Below are 13918 nucleotides of genomic sequence, written 5' to 3' on the forward strand. Positions count from 1 at the left end.
TGATAAAAATAATTTAGATCGTGCACCCCAATCCCCGACCAATCCCCAGGAAACTCACAGTTACAGATAAAACGCGCAATGCGCCTATCTTTAAAATTAACAATAATGGAGTCACCCAGAACATCTTTTGGTCTGGATCCCACCCAGCTAACCCTTCTGACAAATAGGATCTTCCCATTCATATTGTTGGGAATTGGTCTATTCTTATTTAACCAGAATGTCACTTTGTTTTTAAGTTCTTGATAAGATTCTGGTTTGCCGCCTTTTGTTTCGGGGACACCAGTTAATACAGCAACATAAGGAAGGGAATCAGGAGGAAGATGAATGTGGGCCAAGGAAGATTTAATGGGTTTGTCATTGGTCTCTCTATGTACATCTTCTCTCTCTCCCTTGTTTTCCTTATTAATGTTACCCCCAGGATCATTACTTTTTGGACCAGCCCCTAGATTAAATTGTTTGACATTAGCAGAAGCCTTATGAGGGTCAATTCCTGGGGCGGCCTTGGTTATCACAACAGGATCAGCTGTGGGAATAAGTGCAGGAATCACTGATGCTTCAGAAGGCATGGAATTAAACTTGGCTCTATCCTTTGTTGCTAGTTTTACTACATTTTTTAGTGAACAGAAATTATCAAGGATCGTTTGTTCTAAGCGTTCAATTCTTTCGTTAACCAGTTTTACCCTTTCTAGAAGGGGGAGTATTAATGATCGCGCCACCTGTTCAATCTCGGGGATCATTTCTCCTGGTTGTGGCTGATCAAAAGAACATTTGTCTGCCTCGACCAGAACCGAACGATCATCCGAGCGATCATCAACTAGTACAACACCAGGCACTTTGGTCGTGTTTTTTAGAGCTTTAAGAATTTTCGGCTGCCTCCCACCTTGTGTGTCCCCACCTCTTTTCCTCTTCAAATTACTAGAGCTTTTTGCTTTTTTACTAGCCCTTGTCTGCGGATAAGCTGCTTCAGATCTTGAGATACCCTCTGGTACAAAGGCAGCCTCACCAAAGTCCTCCATATTCTTCGTACTATCCTGTAAAATAATGGGGCTAACCTCAACATTCCCGTGCTGAGGCAAATCACCAGTACCACACTCCACTGACCTAATAGGGGATTTTACTAGTGCTAGTGGTCCTATAGATGAACGTCTGGCATACATTGGCTCGGTAGAAAGGCGCCGCTCAGTTATGGCAATTTCATGTTCTAGGACCGAAACAGCCCTAGTTATGAACTGATCTAGGGTACCAGATACTGTGCCACCCCCCCCTGTACGCTTCCCTTTCCCTGCCATATAATAAAATACACACCAATGTAATAGGCAAGAAATACTAAACTACAAATAATTAGCATAGATTCATTGTCACAAAGGGACTTACTAAACGTGCAAATGTTAGGGGGGTGGCCCAGCCCGGCCTCCACGGTCCTCGACGGGCAAGGACGGGCCCACCCTTGGCCCGGGCTTGGCCCGGGCGCCGCCCACGCGCGTCCCGTGCTGCGGGGCACAGTGAGCGTCTTTAAGCACCCCCGGCGCTGCCTGCTGACATCAAAGGCACGCGCCGTGGGGCTGCTGGGAAGTGTAGTCTTTGCTGGCCGATCCCCTCACGGCAGGATGCGAGATGCGGGAGGTAGACTGGTGGACCCCCTTGCTGGCCGTTCCCCTCACGGCTAAGGACAGGTGAGTATGCAGGAAAAGAAATCAAGAACTGGCGCGTCCAGAAATACATGGCCAGGCAGGTTCTGAGACCCGGCCTGGGGTTACAATTGACAGGTCACAGGTGGGGTAGCACGTAGCCGGTAGACTAACGCGCAAACAGGAAACTCAGGTCAATCCCACTGAAAGGCGCAGAGACACCACAATAGTCCAGAGAGATTGGCCCCAATAAAGCACACATGTTGAGAGGGTTGCGCACATTCCCAAAAATACCATAAAGTCAGATTCCACATGAAGTTAGAAACACATAGCCAATCAGGAGCCAGCCACACAGTACATGAAGTGATCACACGCCCCTATATGCCGGACATCTAGACACATTACCCACTGGCCCCATAGTGTCCATGCAAGGTGGAAGCAAACCTGCATTTGTTATCAGGGGCCTTATTTATGACTCCAAAGACAAGGCCCGCATTCTTTTTACCAAAAAAGTATCGACTGAAACACTTTATGATGCCCAGATTGATTGTACTTTTGGACAGTCCTCAGACCTGCTTCTGTAACTGTACTCCCGGCTGAAGCGTTTAATTAAACCAACTATTCCTGTTTTGCCAAACGTCTCTTGTCTTTTGTGTTTTTCAAAGTAAATTCATATTCGAGCAACATTTTGGCGAGCCAGCCAGGGTATGATTCGGAAGTTAGGAAAAAATATTTGCATCTGGGAGATTAGGTGCAGCTTGTGTTTGGCCAAGAGGGGCCTGTGGTTCCTTGAGTTATTCTTTCTTCCTGCACAACTTTTATTTTCTTTGTCCCAGAGTCGATATTGACAGATTATCTGGTTTACTTAATCCTGTCTACTGCGCAGTGCTTCCCCTAGCATACACTAGGAGCGGGCTAAGGTATTTTTGACAAAGTCATCCTGTTTTCTCTGTCAGTTTTTTCTTCTTATAGTTTGAAATTGATGCAAGGTATATTTGATGTTGTGGTACTGGAAATGAATACAACTGTATTCTGAAGTAAGTGTTGTACTTGTCGATGATTCAATGTGGTATCTGAAGGTGCTACTATTTCTCACAATCAATTATTTGATGACAAAGCATACATTTATTATTTGATGCCGAAGTCAAAATTTGTTATTTAATGCCAAATTTCATGTTGCTTGCTTAACAATTGCACTTTCTAATAGGTTGTGACCCTTCATATGCATTGTTATTTATGTTTGTGAGAAATTCATGTTGATGCCTCTGTAGATAGTACTGAGCTCATAGTAAGTAGTCAAAACCAGTAATACCCTGTGTATATCTATTTTCCCCATGATCAGAGCAAAACAAAAGATTCCCTTAATAAGAGAAACTAGGGTGCATCTTTTCTCTAAAATTACCCAACTCATCATGAAGTCGCCACTAAAACATATGCAAACCGGGTTCCCCTCACAGGCTAAAAAATTTAACAAGTTTTACCAAGAATGGTATGCACACACTAAGGGACACACGTTTCACTGGCCAAAGGAGGGAACTTTTGATACTAATGCAATCAAACGCATGGCAACACACATACGAACCAAATAAGTAGGACAGAAGAAGGACAGGAGAGAGGCACTATTAGAACAATGGGCCATTTTTGAGGATACTCGGACCAATAATCCTAACCCACAGACAACAAGCAAGGCATCTGTACCTCCACTGCCATATGCAGGAATGGAGGTGCTCTCCCCGATGCTTGCTCTCCCCGCATTAAGATACATTTACCTGCCAGTTGAAGGAGCTGGAGGGTCCCCTACCAAATAATAAACTCTTAGGTTAAGGCATGAGAGCCTAACAGGTATGCAGGCCCAGCCAATCCCAGCGCCACCCCAGTGCAGTGCAAGTGCTACCCAAATTTCGACTCCCCTGTCCGTCGCACTGAACCCATCAAAACCCAGCGACATGGAGAACAAGCACTCCCACTGGTTCTGGCGAACATACTCGGTTAACAGCAGGGAGATTCATAGTGGTTCTGGACAGTGATACAACTAGCGAGAATGAGAAAAAGGGTCTCAGTCCTCCAGGATCCAGTGACGAGGGTGGAGCTACAGGGTTTGCACAGGTAGCTGAAGAGACAATAGAAAGCGAATTTGATGGCAAATTGCGACCAAGAAAAACAGCACATAGCTCAGAGCAAAAGAGACAACCTGGATGGGATTTAGAGGAAAGGAGAGAGCTAAGGAGGGAGAGAGAGAGAGAGCTCACACCCTGGAAGCACAGCAAGAAAGCAGATCACCCCTTAACCTGAGGAGAGCGGGGGTAGGCACAGGGCACCGATCAGAGAGGAATCGGAAGTGGAGCTGAATGAGAGGCTTTTGGCTGGGACCCAAGCCTCACCAGAGTAGCAATGCATAAGAGGGGCTGACCAAGAAATAAAGGACCAAGATAGCCTGGTGCAGGCCCAACCAAGGTGCAGGAGAAACAAGATGGCACCTTTGCTTGTTGACGAGGGGAACAGTGACAAAGACGTCCTCTGCTCCTCCCAAACGTGCGGGACAGATAGACTGACCCCAAGAGAGATCGTGTCCCAAGATGAAGACAACATCTTTGCGCAGCCATTCTGCCACCTGCTAGCCCCCTGGACCTAGGGAAAAGGCCAGCATGATAAACCTTGGCCAGAGGAGTGATCCTTCGAACCAGTGGACACGGCAGTAGCAGAAGACTGCATCGGGTACGGAGGGGAAGATCCCAAGTAGATCTTTCCCTACATGCAGGAATGCCTAAGAAGATTAGAACACTACTTTAGGGAGAAACCAGTAAAGCTACCCAAAGCAAAAAGATTCCTGCCACCGCAGAAGGGCACGTCAAGGACCATCTATGACCGTGAGGCAGATGGATAAATATGGGCTAAGAACCAAATTGCCGCCATTGTTGGATGGAGCGGGAAAATGGATCTCATGTTTTGAGAAGAACACCACGGGAATAAACCTAGCGATAGGCAATGTTAAAGGTCTGCTAAGTAGTCTTATCGGAGAGCAGACTAAAATGGTGTTCCCCTGAGCTCACATTCTAGCAATTATACTGACCAACACTGAGTATGAGAAGGCAGCATTCTATTTGTACAGGCATCAAATATGGATGGCCCTAAGGGAAATGTTCCCTGACTGCCCTGATGTAGGAGGGTTAATGGTGGAAACTATGAAACCTGGTGAAACCAAAACCGATTTTCTGGATAGGCTGAGGGAACAAGAGACAGGACAGCCATGGACTGATATGAGCCCACAAGTCGCATTCTTTTCAACTAGAGGGGGGAATGTTAATATAGGAAAAGTCGATGTCAATGTTACTAATGATACTTTCAGATGTAAGAATTAAATTGCATCTCTATTCTTGTCATGAACTCTCCATCAACCTGACTCAGAAATACGTGGTTTGGCAGGCTCTGAGACCAGGCCTTGAGTTACTGATTGACAGATCACAATAGCCAGCAGACAACACACGAACAGGAAACTCAGGTCAATCCCACAAATAGGCGCAGCAACACAACAATGGTCCAGGGAGATTAGCCCTAATAAAGCACACATGGCCAGAGGGGTGTGCGCATTCCCAAAAGCACCATATTGTCAGATGCCAAATGAAGGTAGGAACACATAGCTAATCAGGACACAGCACACACAGTACGTGCAGTGATCATGTGCCCCACATGCTGGACATCTGGACATTTTACCCACTGGCCCCCATTGTGTCCATGCAAGGTCGAGGCCCACCTGCATTTGTTATTAGGGGCATTATTTATGGTTTAAAATAGAAGGCTCACATTCTTTTACCAAAAGAGTATCAACTGAAACACTTTGTGATGCCCAAATAAATGTATAAACCCATGCTCAGATTGATGGTACTTTGACACAGTCCTCATACCTGCTTTTGTAATTGTACTCCCAGCCAGTGTTTAATTAAGCCAGCTGTTCCTGGTTTGCCAAACGCCTCTTGTCTTTTGCTTTTGCAAGGTAACTTCATATCTGAGCAATGTTTTCGACAAGCCATTTAACTCTGAAGGGTTAGCAGGTCCAAGCAGGAAGGTCTACAAAAGGGGTGGATGACCATTAAGTCCGGGGTGCAGGTTGGGGGTATATCCTGGAAACAATGGTGGTCTGGTAATTCCAGGATGTGAAGGAGGGCCAAAAGAATGATGAAGTGGAAGGTGGACAAAGAGGTCCAGGAAATAAAATGGGGATAGTAGGTCTGGCTGCTTTGACTTGTAGGTTGAGCTAAGTAGGAAGGTTGTAAAGTTATATTTAATATGACTTGTATGTTAGGAAGGTGAGCACTAGGCCCAAGTGAAGGGTACTCTCAAAGAGAGAGGTCGTATTAAACATTAGCTTAGCTTTTATCGTACATTAGTAAGGCAAGAAGCCAGTGTCACAAGATTAGCGAGCTTTCATACACTACTTGGGTGTTTGTGGTCCATCACACCATTTTGAGCGATGCAGGACCGGGTTAAACGTCCATCTCAATTGTCATTGCTAGGGAGGTGTGAAGTTGAAGATTTTGATGCGCTGGTGGTAACCATAAAATGCTGAACTTCAGTTGTGAATTGTGGATCGGTGCGGAGTGTATCAGCAGAGGTTTGATTTGACCTAGTATCTCTTGAAGATGGCTGGGGGAATAAAAGGACAGAGCTTCAGCTGCAGATGGTTACTGATTTTATAGCTTTCCGCCTGGTAATCTTGTGATGTTTCGAGGTGTTTTAAGCTCCTCTGTATTCTGTACTGCTCAATTTTCGGTACCATCATGAAGGAATAGTTTGGTCCAGATGTCGGATCTCCTCGAAATTGGAAGGGCTACTTTTGGGGTGCTTCTGGTGAAGAGTTAAGGGCAGTGTTGGGAGTGCTTACTCCTCCTGTGTCAGGCGTTCCTTGTTGTGCAATTCTGAGCTTCCTGTTTGCATATTAAGACGTCCTCCCCCCTCAAACCCACACAACTGCACAAGACACATGGGATCAAGACAAGGGAATTGTACCACCTCGTGGGTCCCTCTTGCAGCCAGTACCAAGGACTATATGTAATTTAGAACAGGCTCCAGAACATGGCGGAGCGTGCACCTTTGACCTCGTCACCATGGTTCGGCTCTAACGTGATTAATTTTTAAAAGCTTCAACATGTTTCTCAATTAATTATGTCGGTGTCCCCCGGCGGGGGGCAGTTGGAGGAGGAAACACTGGGGCCCCTCGTCACGGTGTAATTGCAACTCCGTGCAGCCAGCAGGAAAGGAAACAGACCGGGGAAATGAGGAGGGAGGGAAGAGGGTGCCAGGTTGGGTCCTGGGAGGGAGGAGGGGGCGAAGTAGGGTCGGGGAGGAGTGAAACGCCTGGTTAGCAGCAGCCAACTGGAGTACCCAACCTTCCTCAGAGGGAGCAGTTTCGTTTGTGCTTTGAGGCTTTGGCTGAGAGTGCACAAATTAGCATCACCATGAATAATGACGTCAATGAGCACCTATTAATTTTCGGTGAAATATAGCGTAGATGGGACTGTCATACTTTTCTTGACACATCTTCGTTCTTCACTTTGTCGCCGCCTGTGACAGGTAAAAGGTGCGTCACGTATTATGACAAGGCTCGGCACTGCAGTTCGCCACTATGCCAAAGACAGCCCTGCTATCGTTTCTGAGTGACATTTTGTTTTCATTAACTCAGTAATTGAGAATTTAATGACCTGCTGCTGCCAGGAAATTCAAAGCTGTTCCATAATTCCGAACAATTGCAAACATTCATAAACTCCGCACCTTTTTATTTTTTTAGCAGAGGACGATTTTTTGGCGCGAATGCACTGTATTTTACAGCCTGCCTGGACTGCCTGTCTGTGTGTCTGTGTGTCTGCCTGACTGCCTGTCAGTCCATCTCCTTGTCTATCTGCCCGTATTTCAGTCTGCCTTTATGTGTAATGGTCTGTCAGTCAGTCTGCTTGACTCCTATCCTTCAGTGCATTAGTTTCCCTTTCTGTCAGACTGCCCTCGGTCGGCACTTTTGCCCTTCAGTATTTACATGCATACCTGCCCACTCACCTACATTTTGGCGGGTGTCACCCTCCCTCCACTCCTGCTCACCCGCTCCACAAACAAAATGCCACCATGGATTTTTATGGGGGTCTCCCTCTTTTTTGAACCAATAGCAACTACCCAAAAGAATTTCATTTTCCAGTCACATTAATTACTTAATAGGAGGGAAGAGGTGTGGCGCCGCGGCCAGGGCGACTGACTCCGGAGTATGGAAATCACGGTTGATCCCCGGCGCCGGGTACATATTAGCCCAGCACCATGTGACTCTGGGCAATAGCTTGCTTAATCTTCCCGACGGCCCCCAGCGCCTAGAGACCCTTACGGATGATTGTTTGCGCTTTACAAATGTGGATTATTCAACGCCTGACTTAACCCGAATTTTTGAGTGAAGAGGCTGATAGGTATGTCCAAGCCTTACCTGCCTGTCTCTGTCTTTATTAGCTGAGACTTGACACTTCAGCTGACGCATACCCTTATGTGATTAACAGAAGGAAAGAACTTTCAGGAGTACTACAGAGAGAGGGACTATGGCTCCACTCAAATGCTGGTTCTACTGAGTATAGATTTTGATTGGGCAGAAGTGCGTGCCTGCTGAAAAAACGCGCCTTATGAGAAATCTTATACTTAACACAGCAGGGCTAGGGGTCATATTATCAAGTTAGGCGATAAAATTATCCCCGCTTTAGCGGTAGAAAACTGCCGCTAAAACGGTGATAATGGGCTTGATAATATGCTGTATGGAATTCCAATTGAAGCCCATGTTAGATGTGAAGGACGTCTAACATGGGCTTCAATTGGAATTCCAGAGAGCATATTATCAAGCACATTATCGCTGTTTTAGCGGCAGTTTTCTTCCGCTAAAGCAGCGATAATGTTATCGCCTGGCTTGATAATATGCCCCTAAATTTGGGTCTAAGAAAATTTTTAATTAAGCTGGCAACATTCACATAATTTGGGGAATTTCGCATTATGCTTGTTACGCAAAATTCCTAATATTCTGTTATACCACTTCCAGTAATTATGGGCCATTCGCAGGAAATATTTACAATAAATATGCCATTCATGTTAAACATTTTACTACAAAAGCATGGGAGCAACAGAACGTGAGCAGCTGCTGTTTGCTGTGCTTTTGTTTGAATGCATCCTCATGCCAAAAATTGTATTAAGGACGCATTTTGCATTTAAATATAGCGCAAAATGATGGATTTGCATTTCACAGAAGTTTGTGTAATTTTGCATAGTTTTACTTAAATTTTGTGTCATTACGTGAATGAAAATGTCTTGAGTTTTGCACAGGTCTAATTACAGTGACAGACATCGATCAAGGCTAGAAGCCTTATCTGTTCACTGTGAAAAGGTATGACAAAGGAAGTAGGCCTCACTTATGTATTGTGGAAGTCAAATGTAAAAGCCAATAGGCCTGGATTGCCGTTTCACTGTGTTAAAACATGTAGACGGGTTTTTTGTTACAGGGATTTTTGTAGATAACCATGGTAGTCTGGTGTTGGGTGCTCCCTGCTTCAATACCTAAGGGTACAAGATTTGCACTTTGAGAACCCTTTTTGTGCCGTTTTACATACCGTTATATGTGGTTTGCCAATTGTAATTTTGTACAAATTCAACTACATGACTGCTGAGAGAGGGGCTTTCATTCCACCCAAATGTTGATTCTCCTGAGTACAGATTATGATCGGGCAGAAGTTCCAGTGTGAGCTTCCACTGAAAAAGAGTGCTTGTATTGTACTTTTTGCCCAATGGGAAAGCTTTTGCTCAACACAGCAAGACTGAGGGTCATATTATCAAGCACGGCGTTAAAATTATCGCCGCTTTAGCGGCAGAAAACTGCCGCTAATGCGGCGGTAATGGGCTTGATAATATGCCACAGAGAATTCCCATAGAAGCCCATTTTGACACCCGAACATGGGCTTCTATGGGAATTCACAAGGGCATATTATCAAGCCCATTATCGCTGCTTTAGCAGCAGTTTTCTTCCGCTAAAGCGGCAATAATTTTAACGCCGTTTCTTGATAATATGCCCCTGAATTGTTTATAGTGACACGAGATCGATCACGGCTATATGCCTGGAATGTCTGTGATGAACCGTTAATACAAAGGCAGTAGGCCAGATTTATTTATTGTAAAAATCATATTTGAAAGCCACCAGGCATTTTAGGATGGATTGTCATTTTGCTGTGTTAAAGTTTGCAGACAGTTATTATGTTACAGGAAATCTGAGAGATTAGCCCTGTCAGAAAGGGTTTTGGTGTTGGTTATCCCAGGGGCAATCCCCCAGGGTAGAAGATTCACACTCTTGTTATGCCTTTTTAGGAACAATTGTAATTTTCTGACTACTTAGAGAGGGATTTTCCCTCCGCACATGTGTCTATTTTCCTGAGTGCAGAGTTTGATTGGACAGAAGTTGTGTGCTCTCACTCTTTTTGGCTTGCAGGGAAAGACTATGCTCAGCACAGCAAAACTGATTTGGTTATGGTGGCTAGCAATTGATCAAGGCATTAGGACTGAGCTGCTTAATATGAAGAGTTACAACAAAGGCAACAGATCTGCCTTCTTTATTGTGAAAAGCATATATAAAAGCCAATAGGCCTTTAGGAGTGGATTTCCATTGCACTGTGCTAAATCTTGCAGACAGGTGTTTTTTTACAGGAGATCTCACAGATTTCAACAGTAGGCTGGGGTTTAAATATTGGTTATGCTCTGAGACAAACCTTAGGGGTAGAAAGATTTGCACTTTGAGAAAACATATGTCATTTTATGAAGGGTGGTAGCTTGATTTGTCAACTGTAATTTTGTACATATTTATAGCTTTATAACTGTATACAAATAGTTGCCTTGTGAAAGTGCTTATGCAGAATATAGTTGGCATGATTTGATTATGGCGACAAGCCAGTGATGAAGGCTTTAAGCCTGAAATATAGATTTATGACAGCAGCGGTGCGTCCATTAGGGCGTTGGGGCGTAGCCCCACCGCCCGCAGCTCCCTCGGCGTTTTTGAACTTAAGTAAACTGAATCAGTTTACTTAAGTTCAAAGACGCCGAGGGAGAACTGACAATCATGTCAGTCAGCATGCAGTCGGACCGCCCACCCCCTTCAGAGTCTGAAGGGGGTGGGTGGTCCGGCATCATGTTGACTGACATGATTGTCAGACGGACCAGGGCAACAGGCAGGAGCTGCAGCACAAGTGCGCATGAGTGGGGAAGGTGAACGAATTTTCGCACCGTACCCAGTCATGCGTACTAGTGGCTGCACAGGCTGGCGCATGGCCATTAGGAGAGCGGGGGTTGAGCAAAGGCTCAAACCTCGGTCTCCAAATGGGCAGGCGGGCGAGCAGTAACCGTGCCCTAAGCCAATCCTGGCGCTGCTGGTAGCGCCAGGATTGGCTGAGAGGGGCTGTAGGCGCCATAACCCGCCATTGCGCCAACGGACCTGAGGCGGCGCGGACCTGTGCAGGATAAGGTTTTTTTTTTATTTATTAACCCCCCCCCCCCTTAATTTCTGACCGAACCGTAAAGTATAGCCGGTTAAGGATGAATTTATCCATGAAAGTGGCATCACTGAATCGTGGCTCTTCCGATATCGAGAATATGTGCCCGCCCGGGTATAAATCCCCAATTTTGGTGAGGTTAAACTTCGTTAACGTGAGTTGCACAAGCCTCTCGCCCGTGCCCGGCAACCAACCTGCATTGGGAAGTGGGAGAGAAGAGGAGTATAAAAGGGGCTGGTCCAAGTAGCGCGATAGTCTGTTCCAGGCCCAGCAAGTGGTGGACACCGTTTGAATATCCACCGGACTTCTAGGTACGCCCCTGGGTAATACCTCTGACAAGCGACCCGGGAGAATAAAATCCGCCTCTGGACGAAGAAATGGGATCCGCGCGTCGGGATGATACCAGGCGTAGGCGTGGGCGCACTGAGCTACAAGGTAATATAAATACAAATCCGGTACACCAAAGCCGCCTTTGTCGTGCGGGAGCGTGAGAATCTTCCAACGGATCCGGGGGTGCTTTCCTCCCCAGACCAATCGAATTAAATGGGACCGCAGGGTGGCGAAAAAGTTTTGGGTGAGGGGGATAGGGATATTATTAAAAAGATACAAAAATTTAGGAAGCACTATCATTTTTATAAGGGCGATTCTGGCCGCCATAGAAAGCGGAAGCCGCAGCCACCTGTCCACCTGTGACTCGAGCTTCGCAATCGCACAGCCATAGTTAAGGCGGATAATTTCGTCCGTGCTCAGGTGTATATGTATGCCCAAATATCTCACCGAGTCCGAGCACCACTCCAGCGGAAACTCACATTGCCAAGGGGAGGTGCCGCTAGTCAGTGGGAAAATTATAGACTTGTGCCAATTGATAAGCAGCCCTGAGTGGCGGCCGAAGCGAAGTATTTCACGGATCAGGGGAGCCAGGTTTAGCTGCGGCTTCCTGACATACAGTATGGTGTCGTCAGCGTAGAGGGAGACCAACAGGGGACCCGTCCGGAACTGGAGACCCCTGTGGAGATGTCGCTCCTGAAACTGTCTGATTAGGGGGACCATTGCGAGGATGAACAACAATGGAGACAGCGGGCAGCCCTGACGCGTGCCGCGAGTAAGAACAAACGGGCGAGACAAGGTGCCATTAATACGAAGGCGCGCCGTAGGACGACTATATAAGATCCGCGTGGTGGCAATAAAGCCAGCCGGCATGCCCATTCGCTGCATCACGGAAAGGAAATATGGCCATTCTAGGGAGTCAAAAGCTTTTTCGGTGTCGAGGAGAATAGCCGCCACGGGTGTGTCAGGATTTATTCTATGTAATACTGTAAATAGAGTCCGCAAATTCAATGATGTCGAACGATGGGGGATGAAGCCAGATTGAGCAGGCGCAATGATAAATTCCATCAATTGTGAAAGTCTGTTGGCAACTATTTTGGCAAAAATTTTATAATGGATGTTCAACAATGACAGGGGTCTGTATGACCCACACATCGTCGGGTCCTTATTCGGCTTTGGAAGCAGGACAATGACTGCCTCGCTAAGAGTGGGCGGAAGAGTCTCACGTTCCAGGGCCTCCGCATATACCTCAATAAGTTTGGGGGCCAGCAGATCTGAAAATGCCTTATAAAAATCCCCTGACAAGCCATCGAGGCCTGGGGCCGAGGAACTCCGCAATACTTTAATCGCCCCTCGAACCTCTGTCACCGTTATGGGTTCCGCCATGAATTCCTGCATGCCCTTTTCTAAGAATACTAGCGCGATTTCCGATAAGTAGGTGTCCCGCGAAGAAGAGGAATCACTCTGCTTGGTCGTGTATAAAGTCGAGAAGTAGGCCAGGAACTCGTCCCTAAACTCAGAGGGTGTCGTGCGGAGCGCTGCGTCTTCCCCCTTGACCTCGCCAACGTGCGCCCCGGCCGGTCTCCCTCGCCGTATCTGCGTGCAGTGTGGTATTTTCTAAGATAAAGGATCTCCCTGTCCGCGGCTTCCCGGTAGTCGGACAGTAGACGCAGTCACGTAGCAAAAACGTCGTCAGACGGCGCCTGTCGCGCCTCCGCATCTATCGAGCCTAACTGGGCCTCTAGCTGAGTGAGTGTCGTGCGCAACGCCTTTAGGACCCCGGCATGCTTAGCTATGCAAACCCCCCTAATGTATGCCTTAAACCCCTCCCAGAGCACAGCCCAAGAATCCACGAGCCGGTGTTAATTGTGAAGTAATCTTCAATCGCCTCGGAAACCTTGTGACAGAAGAGGTCGTCCAAGAGCTCTCTCCCAGGGAATCGCCATTGTCGCTCAAAACCTTCGGGCGCGGGACGTCCAAGCATAGTAAAACCGGAGAGTGATCTGAGTACGTTCTAGGGAAAGTCTTTAGAGTACGAAACCAGGGGGACAGACCCGGGGAAAGCAGCCAGTAGTCAATCCTGGTCCAGGTGTTGTGCTGGCCTGAGAAATGTGTGTAATCAGTGGTGTCGGGATTGCGCCTGCACCATATGTCAATCAGGGAAAATTGGTGGCAGAGTTCTAAGAGGGCGCGCCGCGCCCTGGGCTTAGAGTCAGCGGCCTCCGAGGTACTGTCCAAACCCACATCCATCAATAGATTGAAGTTGCCGCCAATCAGGAGCAAGGCCGGCTCCAGGGTTGCGAGCTGGGCGGCAAGCACGTGGAAAAAGTCAGGGGAATCAGTGTTGGGAGCATGCACACACACCAGAGTGATCCCGTGTCCCATCAGCACCCCTCTCACTATACAATAGCGCCCCTCTTT

The sequence above is a fragment of the Triturus cristatus genome, chromosome 3_1 (genome assembly GCF_964204655.1).
Source record: "Triturus cristatus chromosome 3_1, aTriCri1.1, whole genome shotgun sequence".
Lineage (NCBI taxonomy): Eukaryota > Metazoa > Chordata > Amphibia > Caudata > Salamandridae > Triturus > Triturus cristatus.